A 5,405-nucleotide genomic window follows, 5' to 3' on the forward strand; every position below is an offset into this window, starting at 1 on the left:
CCAGAAATGGAGAAAATCTGTGTTTTTATATCGTATCACTCTTTATATCTTTTTCTCTCTCTCTCTCTCTCTCTTTTTATCGTCATTACGTAATCAACATCCAAATGAACTGACCCGCCTTGTGGTCACTGCGCTCCCAGTCAGTCAGAGCGCCCCGATCCTCAAATACAGGTAGGCTATGTTTTTACAGCGCTGTGCACAAGAGTATGTAGACATATAAAGTGGACGATGTAGTCAATATTGCGGGAGTGTTTTAATTCTAGAATGTTAATATGCACCTATTTTAGTGTCGTTAGCTTTATGAATCTTCGGAGTTGAATAACGAGCTCATACACTCATACCCCCGTTAGTTTTTTTTAAAACTACAGTATAGGCTACAAAACAGCAACAACAAAGAGCTTTTTTTTTGTTGTTTACGTTTGATAAATTCCATGATTATAGTAGGTAAATATCATGATAAAAAATTATTTGATTAGAATTCACTGTTACATTACAAAACTTAATTATGTGTTTTTTGCAGAACCGAAATGTTTCGTTTTTATGCGGGTGTGTAGCCTACATCTAAAGTTTTGCAAAAGATTAATTTGTGAACACAAGACCCCGCCGGGGATGCTGACACCTTTTACATTACTTCTTTTGTTTTACTTATACTCAATATTTCTGTCAGTAGCCTATATCAGCGATCATGTCGTGTGTTCCGTATTCCGTAACTTCTTTTCAAAGAAACTGTCAAATCAGCTGGCAAAACGCCTAAAAACCCTAAGAAAAAGCTGTAGGCTGCCACCCCAGAATTATGACAGAATAAAATATAAATGTAAGCAGTGTTATGTGCTACTTTTCAGCCGCGGCGATTAGACATTTTTTAGAGATTAGAGATTAACATTAGGCGACAGAGTAGCAAAATAAGGGCAAAAAAACACGACTTTTAATAAACGGAGTCACAACCCCAAAGCGCAGCCCAGTTCATTACTAACGGATTGTTTAAACATTTGTTCGTGAATCAGATAATTACTGCTTCTCAGCTAACTCAGAAGTCCTCTGAGAAATCTCCCGTCCGGATATGTCTGAGATGCATCGCGTAATTGTTTGGTGACCCGATTCTCCGACCGATCCACTTCCATCATGGATATAAGCCGTAACAATAACATGAAATCAGTAAGATGCCGATCACGAAAACTAATAGCAGAGTTATGTAAGAATTTAGTCGTATTGCAGATTTCTGGATTGTTAACATATAACTGATTTTAGTTGGCACTTTTTTTTTTCTCCAAACCATTAATTCAGTTTTCAAAACAAAGACACATTTTTCGTATTGCAGATTTCTGGATTGTTAACATATAACTGATTTTAGTTGGCACTTTTTTTTTCTCCAAACCATTAATTCAGTTTTCAAAACAAAGACACATTTCTCAAAAAGTTTAACAATGAGTAAGTTAAACATTAGGCTAGCAAAACTGATGACACACCAATCAGAATCTCTGCATCTTAACAACTGAGAAAGCTGAGCCAATCATCTACAGGGGTTTTATACTTACACATACAGTATAATTACAGTTCAGTACCAGTGCATTAGATAACGGAAATTTAACTATTCTATATGTACAGCAAACTGTAGCACGTTGTACACCTTCAAACGTGTGACTGACAACATTTTCTTTGTAACAATTTTTTATGTGTACTGCATTTTTGCAGAACTGAGAAATGACCGCCTAGAGATATAGCTAGTCTTGTGTCAGGAGACCAAGAAACTGCTATAGTACTGTATACTGTAATGCAATTTGGCAGAATGTGCAGAGGATGCTAAATTTACTTTTTTTAATTTAATTTTTTACTGTACTGTATTGTGGTGCATACCAAGCTCATACAATTCTTTGGTATTTGAACTTTTCTAGTGCTTTTCATTTACTGCAAGATTACTTTACAGTAGTAATTTGAAAGCTATTTTTCCCCCAAAAGTTAATTGCTGAATTATACATCTGTATCTGTAATTTAATTGATGTATACTGTAATAGACATTGAGCTGCAAAAATAATTCCTGAATCCTAGTAAGAGTTTTTTTTTTTGTTACAGTGTTATTGATCTCAGTGTTCACTGGGCAGGAAAGTCATCTGTGTATTTGAATTGTGTGTAAGAATTTACAGTCTTTTTCAACTGCTTACACACAAAATCTTTACTTGTCACACAATTTCTGAAACCTGACACAAACACCAGAACCACACACCAAATCTGTAAAACCATACACTAGTTCTCAGCCTTTTACTCAGTTTTCAATTTCATAAAACACTTTTTGCAAAACACAACACGCAATTCTCTATGTAACACATACAAATCTAACAGGAAATCATGCAGCCACTGCATGAAAAGTTTGTCATTCCAAATCTGTAATTTCTCAAATATTGCAGATTTACATTGACACTTATTCATTCAAGTCCTCCAAAAAGGTTGGTCATCCATGGAAGACAAATGCACGAGAAGAGAGGATAATGCAGAGACTCTCAATGGGGAATCGGTTCAACACTGCAGCTGGAATTCATGCAAGACAATGCACCTGTCACATGGCAAAACGGGTAAAGCAGTTCCTTGAAGCTAAGAACATTGAAATAATGCCCAGGGGCACCATGCCAAGAGGGGCCACAATGCAGGGCTGTATAAATATTTTCAAATAGAATTCCTTCCCTGGTTGCTTGGTAATCTTCTCTTACCAACTACCAGTTCCCACGTCTGTGTAATGGTGTGTCCTGGGGCACATAACGCAATAACCCAGCATGCGGTCATGTTACTTTTAGATAAAGATTATGAATTAAGTAAACTTAATTTTAGTTTTGGGGAATAGCTTTAGTTATTGGGGGAAATCTTTTAGTAAGTTATTAGTAAGTTAATGTAAAAAAAAGTTCTGTTCTACTAGTTCTACTCAGACTCCAAATGATGGCATCAGCACAATATGACAGCGGCCATTTCTACAGTGGAATGTTGCCTATGTTGTCTTCAGTTTCAGAACATATGAACTCACAAATAATTGAAACAATGCTGAAGACTTGGATGACTGTTTTGACAATGAGAAACATTGACATTTCTTTTGCTTCATCTCTTTCTTTTTGCTTTTTAAAGACATTTTTAGACAAGTTTTTAGATATTTTGCATTTAAAGACATTTTTAAAGGGGAAATCGGATTCAATTTTCACTTTCTTTGCTTATTTTTTTGTTCTATTTTTATATTTTATTTTATTTTTAATTTTTTTGCATTTAGTTTTCTGGCATGTCTGCCAGCTCAGAAAAGCTGAAAAGAAAATGCGCAGCCAGTTTGTTATGTGCTGTCTGTGTCTGAAACGGTGTCATTTAACGAGTGTTTCAATTTGCAGCCGGTTTCTACATAGATACCTAGAGTGAGCCGTTTTTCATTATCATTTAAAGAGACATGCATCGAAACGGGTCGCTGTGAACAGAGCTGTTTTACATAACCATTGATGGAATTTTAAAGGTGTGGTTTACTGTTTTTTTCTAGGCTTGATTGTGTTCATGGGGTGCAGTCTAGCATGTGTTAATGCTTCGTAAAAAAAAAAAAAAGCATTATTTTTCACATAATTTACCTTTATTCCACACCGCTCTGTCCCTTCTCTGAGAAACGCGCTAATCATTTCCTACTTTTATGAAGCCCCACCCTCAGAAATAGGCGATGGGCTCTGATTGGTTAACTAGCCCAGTGTGTTGTGATTGGCTAAACCGCCGCTAGTGTGCATCTAATCGTCCCGCCCCTCACCTCAGCGGTATGTGCTCCGGTTGTATTGTAAACAACGGCGTCTTTAATATCACTTATTAGTTTGAGCCCGATTGAGAAGCAGAGGATATTATTGAAGAGGATCGTGCAGAACCTGTGCAAGCATGGCTTTTAATGGTAGGCCTATGTTTTTTGTTTGTTGTTGTCTCATACTTTTAGATATGCTGTTATCTGTTAAAATACAACATTTTGGCAGTCACACGTTTGAAGGTGTACAACGTGCTACAGTTTACTGTACATATAGAATAGTTAAATTTCCATTATCTAATGCATTGCAAAATGGGTAAAGCAGTTCCTTGAAGCTAAGAACATTGAAATAATGCCCAGGGGCACCATGCCAAGAGGGGCCAAAATGCAGGGCTGTATAAATATTTTCAAATAGAATTCCTTCCCTGGTTGCTTGGTAATCTTCTCTTACCAACTACCAGTTCCCACGTCTGTGTAATGGTGTGTCCTGGGGCACATAACGCAATAACCCAGCATGCGGTCATGTTACTTTTAGATAAAGATTATGAATTAAGTAAACTTAATTTTAGTTTTGGGGAATAGTTTTAGTTATTGGGAGAAATCTTTTAGTAAGTTAATAGTAAGTTAATGTAATAAAACTTCTGTTCTACTAGTTCTACTCAGACTCCAAATGATGGCATCAGCACAATATGACAGCGGCCATTTCTGCAGTGGAATGTTGCCTATGTTGTCTTCAGTTTCAGAACATATGAACTCACAAATAATTGAAACAATGCTGAAGACTTGGGTGACTATTTTGACAATGAGAAACATTGACGTTTCTTTTGCTTCATCTCTTTCTTTTTGCTTTTTAAAGACATTTTTAGACAAGTTTTTAGATATTTTGCATTTAAAGACATTTTTAAAGTGGAAATCGGATTCAATTTTTACTTTCTTTCCTTATTTTTTGTTCAATTTTTTATATTTTATTTTATTTAATTTTTAATTTTTTTGCATTTAGTTTTCTGGCATGTCTGCCAGCTCAGTAAAGCTGAAAAGAAAATGCGCAGCCAGTTTGTTATGTGCTGTCTGTGTCTGAAACGGTGTCATTTAACGAGTGTTTCAATTTGCAGCCGGTTTCTACATAGATACCTAGCTATTTGACTAAGACCCCCGCCGAGCCATATATGGAGTCCAAGGCAGCAATTCATGTGTCTTGTGTCGACACGCCCCACGGAAGAAAGGGGTGGAGTGAGCCGTATTTCATTATCATTTAAAGAGACATGCATCGAAATGGGTCGCTGTGAACAGAGCTGTTTTATAAGGAAGTTCTAAGTGGCCATGCATTATTATTTTTTTTCCTTCTTGTTTTCTCATTATAACGACTTATTTTCTCGTTATATCGACATAACGAGAGTTGTTTTCTCGTTATAACGACTTAATTTTCTCGTGATCTCGACAGTTTATTTTTAATTTTTTACAATGATTGTTTGATCTACTGTGGTTATAGTAACAAACTCAACTTTGACACGCATCTGATGGACAGATAAACCATGCTCTCTTACTGTAGCCTAGGTCGTGGATATTTCAGCAAATTTTGCTTCGCCTAGTAATAACGTCTACAATACAAAAATAAAGGCTGATCAATCACGGTTGATATTTCCAGAGACAGTACGCTAAACAT

General features: G+C 36.2%; 1 protein-coding gene across 1 annotated transcript in view; it reads left to right on the forward strand.

Moving 5' to 3' along the window:
- Window positions 1–148: 148 nt before the first annotated feature.
- The window catches only part of LOC107586858 (calpain-2 catalytic subunit-like), a 32,127-nt gene continuing 26,870 nt past the window's right edge, over window positions 149–5,405 (forward strand). Inside the window, exon 1 of the mRNA XM_016274409.1 lies at window positions 149–171. The gene's annotated coding sequence lies outside the window, so the exon portion shown is untranslated. The remainder of the gene's footprint in view (window positions 172–5,405) is intronic.

This window comes from Sinocyclocheilus grahami, unplaced genomic scaffold (assembly GCF_001515645.1).
Source record: "Sinocyclocheilus grahami isolate Dianchi unplaced genomic scaffold, SAMN03320097.WGS_v1.1 scaffold86.1, whole genome shotgun sequence".
NCBI lineage: Eukaryota > Metazoa > Chordata > Actinopteri > Cypriniformes > Cyprinidae > Sinocyclocheilus > Sinocyclocheilus grahami.